The 12720-nt window shown below is 45.7% G+C and overlaps 1 long non-coding RNA gene across 1 annotated transcript; it reads right to left on the bottom strand.

Annotated features, from left to right (window-relative positions):
• Nucleotides 1-267: 267 nt before the first annotated feature.
• Nucleotides 268-12451, bottom strand: LOC108587963 (uncharacterized). The gene is made up of 3 exons (XR_001906741.4): nt 12298-12451; nt 991-1174; nt 268-447 (listed from the first exon to the last, which is right to left on the bottom strand). It is a non-coding gene; the product is annotated as an uncharacterized LOC108587963 (long non-coding RNA).
• Between the last annotated feature and the right edge of the window lie 269 nt (nt 12452-12720).

Raw genomic sequence — 12720 nt, 5'->3', positions numbered from 1 at the left:
GATACAAGCCAGATGTGTGGACTAGACCTGAATTTTCTAAAGGAATTTTCCTAGGGTCACAGCCTGTTAAAATGATTCTGCCCTGCAGAAAAAATTCCTCTTCATGCTAAGGTCTAGGAAAAGTCTGGTTTTCAGCACAGATTGGTATATTTTCACTTCTTTGACAAGGAAAACTATGTACGTGACCACATCTTCCTTTAAAACTTGGCCACCAGGAAGCTCAGCATCATATTTCTGGCTCAATAATGGCAACTGTGTCAGTCCAAATGATCTCACATTTTTGTTTTATTGTCCAGCCTTCTTCTCCCCTTCTCCCTGCTTGACCTTTAGTTAATGTTTTCTGTGGTCTGGATTCTGTTTTCGAATTTACAGTTACCCCTTTGCACCCTGTCACAACTCCTCGTGGAATATTTGTGGTCTCCGATAGAGACGATTAGTTAATGGAAGCTGGGGGAGTAAAATGAGGATTTCTACCACACCGGGTATAATCTGCTCCATGCAGATATACTCTAGACCCTTCCCCACCCTGCTCTGACTCTCCCTGCTGGGCAAGGGGCTAGCAGTGACTGTGTGCGTTTCCCAAGGTCCTACCCATAGCTTCTCCATGCAGCCCCTCTATGTGCAGCGGCAGCTTTCTCTGGATGTTAATAACCGTGCCCCTCCCCTGCCCCCTTCAGTGCCAGAGTGGCAGCGGCATCACCTTCCTACCCTTGCAGGCCCTGAGGTGTGTCCCCAGCCCCTCCTGGCTTATTTAACTGTTTCCATGTGTGTAAGGACTGGCTGTTCTGTCTTAGTGTTTCATCTGAGTGTGAGTCAGGGCCATGGCTGACAGGTCTATCAGAATGAGATGGGGTTTTGCCATTTCTCTCCACACAGTATACTCTAGTCACGCTGCTGTGCATGTAATTCTGTGAAAGCGCCAACTCCCTCTTGCCTCTGAATCTTTACAGGAGCTCCTTCCTCCTCCTGAACCTCCCCTCTTCTGCTCACCCTCCTCCCCGCCCTTGAATGTGCGCAGGTTGCTCAGTAGACTCAGCCACCCGGACTGGTCCCACAAATTCTAGGTCTTCATTTCTGAGTCTGTCTCCTCCAGTGAAGTCCAAGTTCTCCAGAGCAGGGTTGTGTCGGATTATTTGTTGTGTTCCCACCACCTGGCATTCCATTTCAAAAACTCCTGAATAGATGAAAGAAAACAGGAGTGGGTAAAAAGTCCACGGCCTTTCCACTGAGCAGCTGTGTCTTGAGCCAGCACCGGCCACCACATTCCTGTCCCAGAACTGCCTCGTGGTTTCCCCCATAGATGGCTGGGCTGGCCACAGTCCAGCATGGGCATGGTGCTATCTGCAGAAGGCCCATGGGAAGGAGCACAGGTCGGGGTGACCCAAGGGAGTACATTTTAGAGGGATTGACGGGAGGTGGAAGATGAGGAGGGAGCAGAGGGCTCTGCATGCACCCTCCCAGGCTTGGGCTTGGCTTCAAGATAACTAGAGCTCACTCAGGGTCCAAGAGCAAGATGACGCCCCAGAAGTGAACCAAGAGATGGTGGGTTTGGAGATGAACATGGACTAAATGGGAGGGGATTTGGTGGTTCCAGGACAGGGCATCTGCTGAGAGTGGTGTCCACTGAACACTGGGACACAAGGAGCAAAATGACCATGGCTGTGTCCCAACAAAACCAACAGCTCCCATCCCCTCTTGCCTTCTCCATAGTCTTCCCCATGCCCTGTGTGACTGTCACAACCTTACTCACTCTGAGGTATGAGGTTATAGTCACAGGCTGTTTTTGAGCAAACTCGGTGTACTTTAGTGACTGAGAATGTGATCTCTGCTATCCTAAAGCCCTCCATTGTCATCTCTGTATGGCCTTGGCCAGGTGACCCAAACTCTTCCAGACCCAGTGCCCTCATCTGCAAAGCAGGGACGATGGCCTACGGTTGTTTGGAATAATGATTGTTTATAGATGTAGAATATGCAGCTCACTTCCTGGCACAGATCACAAGTTCTACTATTTTTATTTTCAGGCTTAATTTTTAAGTTAACTGCCCCACAAGGCGAAATCAGCTATGATACCCAGTAAGCACTGTTACAGAAGTTCTATTAAGTCTCTCTATCATCTTCCATATAAGAAGGGAAAAAATTCTGACAAGAGCTTGAAATGCTAAATCATAAACACCATATGCGCTGTTTTACTTTTTTAATAACAAAAGGTTCCAGGTAGAATTCCTACCACCCCTGGACCTGGGATTGGCTATTTTCACACATTATCTTAACTCCTCAAAACAACGCTTTACGTTCAGTATAATTTCTCCCGCTTTGAAGACGAGGTGACTGACACCTCGGTTAGGACTTGTTGAGGATTGCACAAGGAGAAATGCCAGAATGGGGGAGAGGAGTTGGCTCTAAAGCCTAAGCCTGTCCTGCAGGGTCACTGTGTCCTCTCAAAGTGACATGCTCGCTGTTTCCAGCATTATTTAGATGCAGTTCTTTCCAAGCACATGAAACTCAATAACCGTGTCTCTTAGAAGACCCCCGTATATGTATGAAAAATAGTTTGCTGCTTAGTGTAAGTGATGGATTTCTAACTGCTAGCCAACGGCATCCATTTGCACTTACAGACACGTATTCTCAATGCTTCCTTTACGGTTGAACATCTGCCCTCTCGGCCGACCTGTCCTGCACAAGCTAGTGACCCACAGCATTCAGAGAACGTCTGAGCCCCCACTGATGTGGCTGGCATCGGGCAATCTACTGGCCAGGGAAGTTGGGACTCGCGCCCACTCCCTGCAACATCTCTAAAATTCTTGTCTTGATGCGTAATGTTTGGATGGTTTCTGAGCACCGTCACCCGGTCTGCGTTACATCCTCCACACGTCCACAGACACTTTGAGAGTGGTGGAGCTGTGTGAAAAAAATAAAGCCCAGAAACAGTTGAGCAGTAATAGTTGCAGTCCTACACAAGTGCTATTTTGGTATCTTGGCCTTGTACCTGACAAATGAAGGAGAATTCTGAGTGGAAACATAGACATCCATTAGTACAAGAAATGGGGGAAGGGGGTGGCGGGGGGCAGGGGCATCGGCTCTCATGGATCCCAGCTCCTCATGCACTTGACCTTGTTCCCCCACAAGACAGGGTACCAAGGGTCTTTCCATATCTGGACTCAACTGCCTCTTTCATTTAGCTGGTCCTTAAAGTGCCCTACAAGGAAACAAAGTCCAAATTGTGACAGCATGCACTTTAAGGCCTACAAAATGCACCCAAGTATTGTGATATGTGTACTTTTTTTTTTTAAGATAGAATCTCACTCTGTTGCCCAGGCTGGAGTGCAGTGGCATGATCTTGGCTCACTGCAACCTCTACCTCCCAGATGCAAGCAATTCTCATGCCTCAGCCTCTTGAGTAGCTGGGATTACAGGTTTGTACCATCACACCCAGCTAATTTTTGTATTTTTAGTGCAGATGGGGTTTTGCCATGTTAACCAGGCTGGTCTCAAACTCCCAGCCTCAAGTGATCCACCCAGCACGGCTTCCCAAAGTGTTGAGATTATAGGCATGAGCCAGCATGCCGGGCCTGTATGTACTCTTCACAGGAAACCAGAGAGGGTGTCAGGGCAGATATTACCATGCCCATTTTAGAAACCAGAACACTGAGGCACAGAAGTTAGGTCAATTAATTAGCCAAGGTCACGGAACTGGTAAAATCAAATCTTAATTCCAGTACCCAGTTGGTCTGACTCCAAATCCGAATGTTTGATGTTCTTTCATCTCTCTGTTAAAAATATGTGTATATATAGATATGCAAGCACATATATATACGTATATTGTATTTAATAGTGAGATAAAAGAACACTGTTACATATATATGAGATATATATATACACTCACATATTTTTAATCAAAGCCACCAGGGCTAGAAGTAAAAATACACAGATAAAATTTGAGAAAAAGGCAGACAATAGCCATGAGAGTCAGAATCTAAGGAGCGTGTAACAACTCACCAGCTAAATCAACAAAAAATAAAAAGAAAGAAAGAAGAAAAAAGAAAATGAAAAGGAAATTGAGGGAAGTACCAGGACAGGATACTAGAGCTGACTCATATCCCATTCAGAGACCCCAGGTAGCAGCCCTAATAGTGAGCGTTTTCCTCCCAACTCACTGGGCCTGTCCCCCTACCCAGGCTGTGAGGGTCACTCCTTTCTGCTCCGGCAGCCACTCTCCTCCACAGGCCTGCTGGTGCCAGGAAACACACAGGCCTGCACACAGGGTTCCCCCATATTGCCCGAAGCCATCAGGAAACAGGAACAGAGCCCAATGGCTCATCCTTGACACCACAACTGGCCCCCTTCCACTCTTGCCCAGCCCTCCTCCCCACCCCCTAGTCCCTGGGTCATGGGTCACATCCTGCTTGCCCTGGGAGGTTGACCAAGGCTGAAATCCAAAACTTCATATGATTATTTGCTATTGGCTGGCTTCTCACATGAGGAGGTACATATTTCTTTCCCCAGAGCACAGAAGAGAAACTGAGGCTCAGGGACAGGAATATCAATTGAGTACAAGGTCACTTGGCAAAGTCATAGCAGAGCTGGGATTCCAATATGACAAAGGCTGGCCTTTCACTGTTTCCACTTATCACAAGAGCACACTGAAGCCCAGTAGAGTTGAACGGAGACCTGGAGCCACTGCAGAGGCGTGGTGCACAGGCCTGGGAAGGGGCCTCCGCTTTCCTGACATCCGGTCTGGGCCTCCAGCCACAGGCCCATGCCAGTCCTCCTCGGCATCCAATCCAGAAGTGGACAGTGGGCCTTACTCCTCTCCAGACTGTCAAGTGTGGGAGTGTTTTCCAGATGAGGATTAAGGGAAAAAACATAACAGGTAGTTCAGGTTAATGTACAGATCTATGGCCCAAAACCCGAAAGGGAAAGCACAGTAATTCACTGAGGGCTTCAAAGCAAAACAAAGGAGGGAAAATTGAAACAAAAGCTATCTCATTGACAATCTGCCATTTCCTTTTTTCCAGTTGTTTTTTCTCCCCTCTTGGGAAACTGGCACCGGTCTCTCCCTTCACCAAGTGCATAACATGTAGGGACAAGAGCTTGAATAGTTGGGTCTAGTGAGGCATGAATAGGATGTGACTGTGCAGCTGAGAGCCACGCCCTCTGCAGGTGCCCCTGTGCTCTGTCCTCCGCCCAGCACACACCACACTGTTCCACCTGCTTTGAAAACTGTTTATTGACACTTAGTAATTAAGACAAGGTCATAGGTTTGTTTATTTATTTGTTTGTTTGTTTTGAGACAGTCTTGCTCTGTAACTCCAACTGGAGAGCCATGGCGTGATCTTGGCTCACTGCAACTTCTGCCTCCCAAGTTTGAGCAATTTTCCTGCCTCAGCCTCCTGAGTAGCTGCGACTACAGGCACCCACCACCATGTCTGGCTAATTTTTGTATTTTTAGTAAAGATGGGGTTTCACCATGTTGGCCAGGCTGGTCTCAAACTCCTGACCTCAGGTGACCCACCTGCCTTGGCCTCCCAAACTGCTGGGATTTACAGGTATGACCACCATATCTGGCCAAGGCCACAGGTATATAAAACAGCCTCTTTCCTGAATTTTATTGCCTGGTTTCATTCTGTTTGGCTAAAAATAATTAACTTTTTATAACATTACTTACACTGAGCAAAAGTGATGTAAAAAACGAAGTTATTTAGCAAAAACTAGGTTAAAAAGAGAGCTGAATGTTTAACATAAAACCAGTGATAAATAAGTAATCCATCTATCCACCTCATAGCCAGTCACTCTATTTTAAAGTTTGAAAGAAGTACCAAGCTTTCCTGAAGTTGCTAACCATGCAAGCACTTAAAATGGGCCCTGGGTTAGGGCAAATGATTTGACACAGCCACCAAATGAACACAGATGAGTCTTGTGTTTTCCTTCTAATGGCTGTGGCTCATATGGACATCCCTTCACAGGCAACTTCTTCCATCTGATCCATCACATCCAGTGGTTGCTGTCATTGGCAGGATTTCTAGGAACAGCCCCCAAGATTCCACATCCTAGAGCCTTGAACTTGGAAATGTGATAAAATATCACATGTGGCCCGACATGGTGACTTATGCTTGTAATCCCAGCACTTTGGGAGGCTAAAGCAGGAGGACTGCTTGAAGCCAGAAGTTTGAGACACATCACGTGTCATGTTATAAGGCACCATTGACTTTCAAAGGGGAAGATCATCCAGGTGAGCCTAATTTTGTCACATGGGTCCCTAAAAGCTGGGAACTTTTTCCAGCTTGCAGTAGAAGAGGAAGGTGGGAGAAGTCAGAAGGATTGAGGCATGAAAAAGACTTGAGGTGCCATCGCTGACTTGAAGATGAAGGAGACCACATGAGAAGAAATGCAAGCAGCTCCTGGGAACAGAGAGCAGCAGGGCTGCCAGCTGGCAAGGAAACAAGGATCTCAGTCCTACAACCACAAAGCACTGAATTCTGCCACCTTCAGGGAGCTTAGAAGCTTATTCCAGCTGGTGTAGTGGTTCATGCCTGTAATCCCATCACTTTGGGAGACTGAAGCAGAAGGATCACTTGAGCTGAGGAGTTGAGACCAGCCTGGGTAGCGTGGCAAGACCTTGTCTCCATTAAAAAGAAGGAGAAGAAGAAAGAAGAAGAGGAAGAAAAGGAGCAGAAGGAGGAGGAGGAAAAGGACAAGGAGATGAGAAGGAGGAGGAGGAAGAGGCAGGGGTGAAGGCAAAGAAGAGGAAGAAGAAGAAGAGGAGGAAGGGGAAAAAGAGGAAGAAGAAGGAGGAGGAGGAGGAGGAGGAACAAGAACAAGAAGATTATCCCCCAGAGCCTTCAGGTAAGAGCCCAGCCAGCCTGCATCTTGATTTTAACCTCATGAGCCCCTAAGCAAAGCCTAGCAGAGCCCACTTTGACTCCTGACCCATAGAACTGTGAGATAATTAATGGGTATTATTTTAAGCCACCAAGTTAGTGCTCCTTTGTCACAGCAGCAGCAGAAAACTCATAGAACTGTCTGAGATATATTATGCTATAACACAAAGACAGAACAAACAAACATCAGAGCAGACTGTGGAGAAGAAAGTGCAAGGAAGGATGAGGCTGGAACTCTCTGAATCTCCGCTTACCACCCCTTCAAATCCTGGTCTGGTCAATTCAGATCATCGGGGAACTAGCAGGTCATTAGAGAAGTCTCTTCTGATCCCTGAAAAAGCATTTTTCTTTTTCAAATACAGTAGTGGGTTTTTCCGCTCTGAATTAAAAGGTGCCAGATTTTAGTCAGTCTGAAAGGTCTGCCAGGTGTGACATGCAGGTGGTTGGAGCTATGAGACACAGTCACAGGCACAGCATCTTAGGAGAATGGAAGGTGCCTCCTCCACAGCCTTCTCCTTCCAGAACCCTCTCCCCTGGCTCCCTGTCCACCTAACTCTCTTAGCTCATGTCAAAACCTACTCCACAAATGTCTCCCTTTCTCTATCGGCTTTTCTCCAGGTCACTGTCTTGGCTAGATTCAATTTATTTTTCTCAGAGGCTGTCATAATACTTAGAAATGAAATATTACTTTGGGGGAAAGTCTCCCTTCTCAAATCCCATCTTTCCCTTGATGTTGAATCAATTTGAAATAAAGCTGAAGTTCAGGAGGATTATGGAAGGTTTCAGAGGGCATTGTGAAATGTAAAATTCCATCTTCACTCTTCTAGACTTCATCCAAGGGCTCTCACTAGCTGAGGTCAGCCAAGGACTTAAGTCACTCCTCAAATATATTCAAGCTTTCATTTCAATCCAGCAAACATTTATTGAAGGCCTCCTACATGTGCTAAGCTGGTACTAATGGGATTCACCCACAGCAGGGAATCTTGGCACAAACAATGAAAGCACAATCACCTAATTGAATTGGGACCGTGGCAAGAATATTACAGAGAGTGTATCTCTAATATCATTGCTCCAGGGCAACTGGGCAGCAAAGCCTTTGTACAGAGGTAGGCACACTGCAGTGGACCCCAGCAAACTGCAGTGCACAAAACCCAGGTGAAAGCATCTCGGCAACCCATTCACTCCACATATCTGCCTTGAGCACTTTCTCTAGGCACTAGGCTGTGGGCTATGAGCTATGAGGCCCACCACAATGTAACAAAGAGTCTGTCCAGTTTACAACCCAATGGCGGGCAGAACTGGCTCACTGAGGTGGCCTCGGAAAATGAAAACCTGCCTGTTTAAAGATCTAGCTAAATAAAAGGAGCTCTTTATTTAACTAAACTCTTTTAGATACTGATACAAAAGCAGAAGGAAAGGTTTGTGTTTCCAGCTGTCTCACGTCTCTTCTACCTTTCGTCTTGGGAATACAGTCTCCCAAGACAACCAACTCAATATGGAGACTTAGAAATTACTTCCTTTTGCTGGTCTGATGGAGCTCAACATTCAGTGACAATGGAAGTATAGTCCCACCAAAAAAAAGAAGGGTCACACACTCTACTGCTCAGATTAACTCCCCACTGTCATAAGCCATCACTGATGAGCTTGGAGACTGTTTTTAAATGGTGAATTGTTCCTTAAGTTCAGAAAACTAATCTGTATGTCCACTGTTTCTGCAGTACCTCTTTCTAGAGGGCCTCTCAATGTTTTTGTTTATTTATAAAATGGGTATAATATTCTATATCTTTCTGTAGAGGCTGCCTATAATGATATTTATACAAAGTACCTAGCACAGTGGTTTTGTTGCTGTTCTGATTTTTAGTAATTCAGTCATTTCCAACTGCTTTCTGAGTGTTTGTACCTGGATATTGCAAAGGATTCTCAAACTCAACATCTCTAAAACTAAACTCATGGCCTATATTCCCAAATCTCTCCCCCTATGCTGTATTCTGCTTTTGGCTAATGATACTTGTACCCACTTAATTATCCACGCAACAATACTGTATGTCTTTCTTCTCCCCCTCCTTCTTATTCTCCCCTATCCCTCCTCCTCCTCCATCTCCTCCTCTTCCTTCTTCTCACTTGAAAATGGTTGGCTATCAGGTCCTAACTATTCTGTCCCCCAAAAATATTTTCAGTCCATTTCACTCTGTATTAATCCAGGACTATTATTTTCCACCTGAACCACAGCAAAAGCCACATAACTCGCCTCCACTATAAGCCATCATCTTCATTGCCTTCATTGCCTAAGGTTACAACTTAAACCTGATCATGACACAGTCATCAGTGACAAGCCCTACAGCAGCTTTCCACTATCGACAAGACAGTGCCCAACTCTTTGGTACACACAAAATACTTTACACAATCCAGCCTCTTCCCTCCCTTCAGTCTCATCTTTTGCCCTTTGCCACCAGCATGCACCACTCTAGCCACAACCACTTTCCTGCTCTTCCTCAGATGCACCCTCCTTTTCCTTCCTCCATGCTTCTGCAGATAGTACTGCCTCTGTTTAGGATGCTTTCCCACACTTTTCCACTTGGCAAATTTGCCTCTCAAGAGAAGATTCAAAGCTGGGCATGGTAGCCCAGGGCAGTGGTTCACACCTGTAATCCCTGCACTTTGAGAGGCTGAGGTGGGCAGATCACTTGAGGTCAGGAGTTCAAGACCAGCCTGGTCAACATGGTGAAACCCCATCTCTACTAAAAATACAAAAATTAGCCAAGTGTGGTGGCAGGTGCCTATAATTCCAGCTACTCGAGAGGCTGAGGCAGGAGAATCATTTGAACCCAGGAAGTGGAGGCTGTAGTGAGCAGAGATTGTGCCACTGCACTCCAGCCTGGGCAACAGATCCAGACTCCATCTAAAAAAAGAAAAGCTGGGCATAGTGATGAATGTCTATAATCCCAGTACTTTGGGAAGCTAAGACAGGAGGATCCCTTGAGATCAAGAGTTGAGACCAACCTGAAAAACATAGTAAATCCCATTTCTACTTAAAATTAGCTGGGCATGGCAATGCATGCCTGTAATCCCTACTACTCAGGAAGCTGAAGTGGGAGGATCACTTAAACCCAGGAGCTCAAGGCTGCAGAGCAGTAGGATCACCCCTGTGACAGCCACTGTACTCCAACCTGGACAACACAGCAAGACCCTATCTCTTAAAAAAAAAAAAAAAAAACAAATAAATAAAAGAGCTGGGCAGGATGAGGTGGCTCACACCTGAAATCCCAGCACTTTGGGAGGCCAAGGCAGGCAGATCACTTGAGGACAGGAGTTTGAGACCAGCCTGGGGCAACATGGAGAAACCCCATCTCTACTAAAAATAGAAAAATTAGCCAGGTGTGGTGGTGGGAATCTGTAATCCCAGCTACTTAGGAGGCTGAGGCAGGAGAATCACTTAAGCCCAGGAGATGGAGGTTGCAGTGAGCTGAGAATGTACCATTGCACTCCAGCCTGGGCAACAGAGTAACACTCTGTCTCAAAAAAAAAAAAAAAAAAAAAAAAAAAAAAAGAGCTGATCCAAATACTTCTTCCAATTTGAACTTTTCAGATACCTGGACCAAAAACCAATCTCCCTTCAATATTCCCATGGCATTTTCTAAAGAATTTAATGAGATATAATTCACATACCATAAATTCATTAATTGAAGAATTCTCAGTATATCATAGGGTATGAAACTGTTACCACAATCTAATTTGAAAATATTTTCATGACCCCTAAAAAAACCATTTGCTCCTTAGCAGTAGTCACCCCCCTCTCCCTCTGCCCAGCCCCAGGCACCTACTCATCTACTTTCTGTCTCTGAGGACTTGCCTACTATGCACAGTTCACATAAAGAGAATCAGACACTACGTGCTCTTTTGTGGCTGGCGTCTTTCACTTAGCATGTTTTTAAGGTTTATCCACATGATACCTGTGTCAGTACTTCATTCATTTTAATTGCTGAGTAATGTATTCCACTGTATAGATATAACACATTTTGTCCATCCGTTCATCCGTCAGTTGGTAGACATTTGGATTGTTTTCATTTTTTGACCATTATGAATAATGCTGCTGTGAACAGCTGTAGGTTTTGGTGTTCTGAAGCCTTCTGCACACAATTCTATTATAACATTGCTCACTTTGTATTACGATTATTTTTACATTCTTCCCTATTGAATTATAAAATTGTCTAGGACCTTACCACTCTCAAGACCTGCCACTGTCACAAGAAAATCTGATGAATATGTGAATAAATGAATGAACAGAGAAAATAGTAAGTGGAGCCTCTTTAGAGCAAGGTAGAGCCAGCATGGTCATATTTATTTTCTACAATGAAGAGTTTTGGCAATAAGTCAGGAAGGCACTGGCAACACAGGAAGAGAATATTCCTAAACCCAACTAACTAAATAAATGATATTGACAGTATCTCTCATGTGCATGTGAATACTGCTATATGGCTTCTCTTGTTCTTTCACAGGCATCGTCTCATTTGATATGTGAGGTGGCAAGAAAGGCTGCTATCAAAATTAAGTAAAGTGCCTGCTTGAGCCGTCTGCTCCACAGAAGAGCCTTTTAGTTCCTGCAGCACAGCAGAGAGAACAGAGCACTTCCCAAAGCTGCCCAGAGGGAAGAGACAGGGCTAGGCTGGGATCCCAGCTCCTCTCTCCCCATGCCCACCACTCTTCCTTTCATTGTACTGACCCCTGTTTCAATATCAAACCCACATTAGGCCTGGCATGGTAGCTCACGCCTATAATCCCAGCACTTTGAGATGCCAAGGCAGGTGGATCGCCTGAGGACAGGAGTTCTAGACCAACCTAGCCAACATGATGAAACCTCATCTCTACTAAAAATACAAAAATTAGCCAGGTGTGGTGGCATGCATCCTGAGTAGCTGAGTAATCCCAGCTACTCAGGAGGCTGAGGCAAGAGAATCACTTGAACCTGGGAGGCAGAGGTAGCAGTGAGCCAAGATTGTACTCTAGCTTGGGCAACAAGAGAGAAACTTTATCTCAAAAAACATAATCCACATTATTCTAATCCCTTATTTGTAATCCCCTGAGGGTATGGGACATGGATACCCACAAGAAGCCGCTACAAACCAAACCTCTTTAGTGCCCGCACCAGAAGCCAGCAGGATGGTAGCCAAAGGCAGAAGGGCTGTTCCCCAGACACTCAGGGCAAGACCCATTCTCCTTTTGGATGACTGGACATTTCACAAAAACTTCCATGGGCTCACCTCCAGAGTGGCCTGGAGTTCACTCCATGGAGAATATGTCTCATCCTCTCTGGAGCTGATTAGAAATGCCAAAGGACACTAAAGGAAGAGGACAGGAGCCTGGCTGCTGCTATTTAGAGAGCTGATAGGCTGTGGCCCCTGAGTGCCTCCAGCCGCGTGACCTTGTGTACCAAGAGCACTGGATGACGTTGCCTTGCTGGACACCTTCAGTCACCCCAGAAGTTCAGGAGGTTCCCGGTGACAGCTCATGGTGTGTAGACCCTAAAATAACTGATTGAGAGGTAGATGCTATTTCTAAAAAGTACAGCCTGTTCTGCTTTGGATGCCAGGGAATGACGTCACAGTATCTGTTCCCATCACAAAGGGACACTTTTCTAGAGTGCCTACTGAACTGCATGGATCCTGCAGGGCCAGAATCACCAACTAGGCGAAAGGTAGGAGTTTCACCTTCATCCCAAGTAAGGGATATTTGCAAGCACATAACCAAAAGAACAGGCATTCCAGCGTAACATGTTTGTGGTGTGGGAGGAGGCACTGGAATCCTGAAACTCAAAGGACTCCCAGCCAACCGGGAACAGCCAAGA

The sequence above is a fragment of the Callithrix jacchus genome, chromosome 13, assembly GCF_049354715.1.
Source record: "Callithrix jacchus isolate 240 chromosome 13, calJac240_pri, whole genome shotgun sequence".
Classification (NCBI taxonomy): Eukaryota; Metazoa; Chordata; class Mammalia; order Primates; family Cebidae; genus Callithrix; species Callithrix jacchus.
The sequence above is the reverse complement of the archived record's forward strand: the minus strand, read 5'-3'. Positions and strand labels throughout refer to the sequence as shown.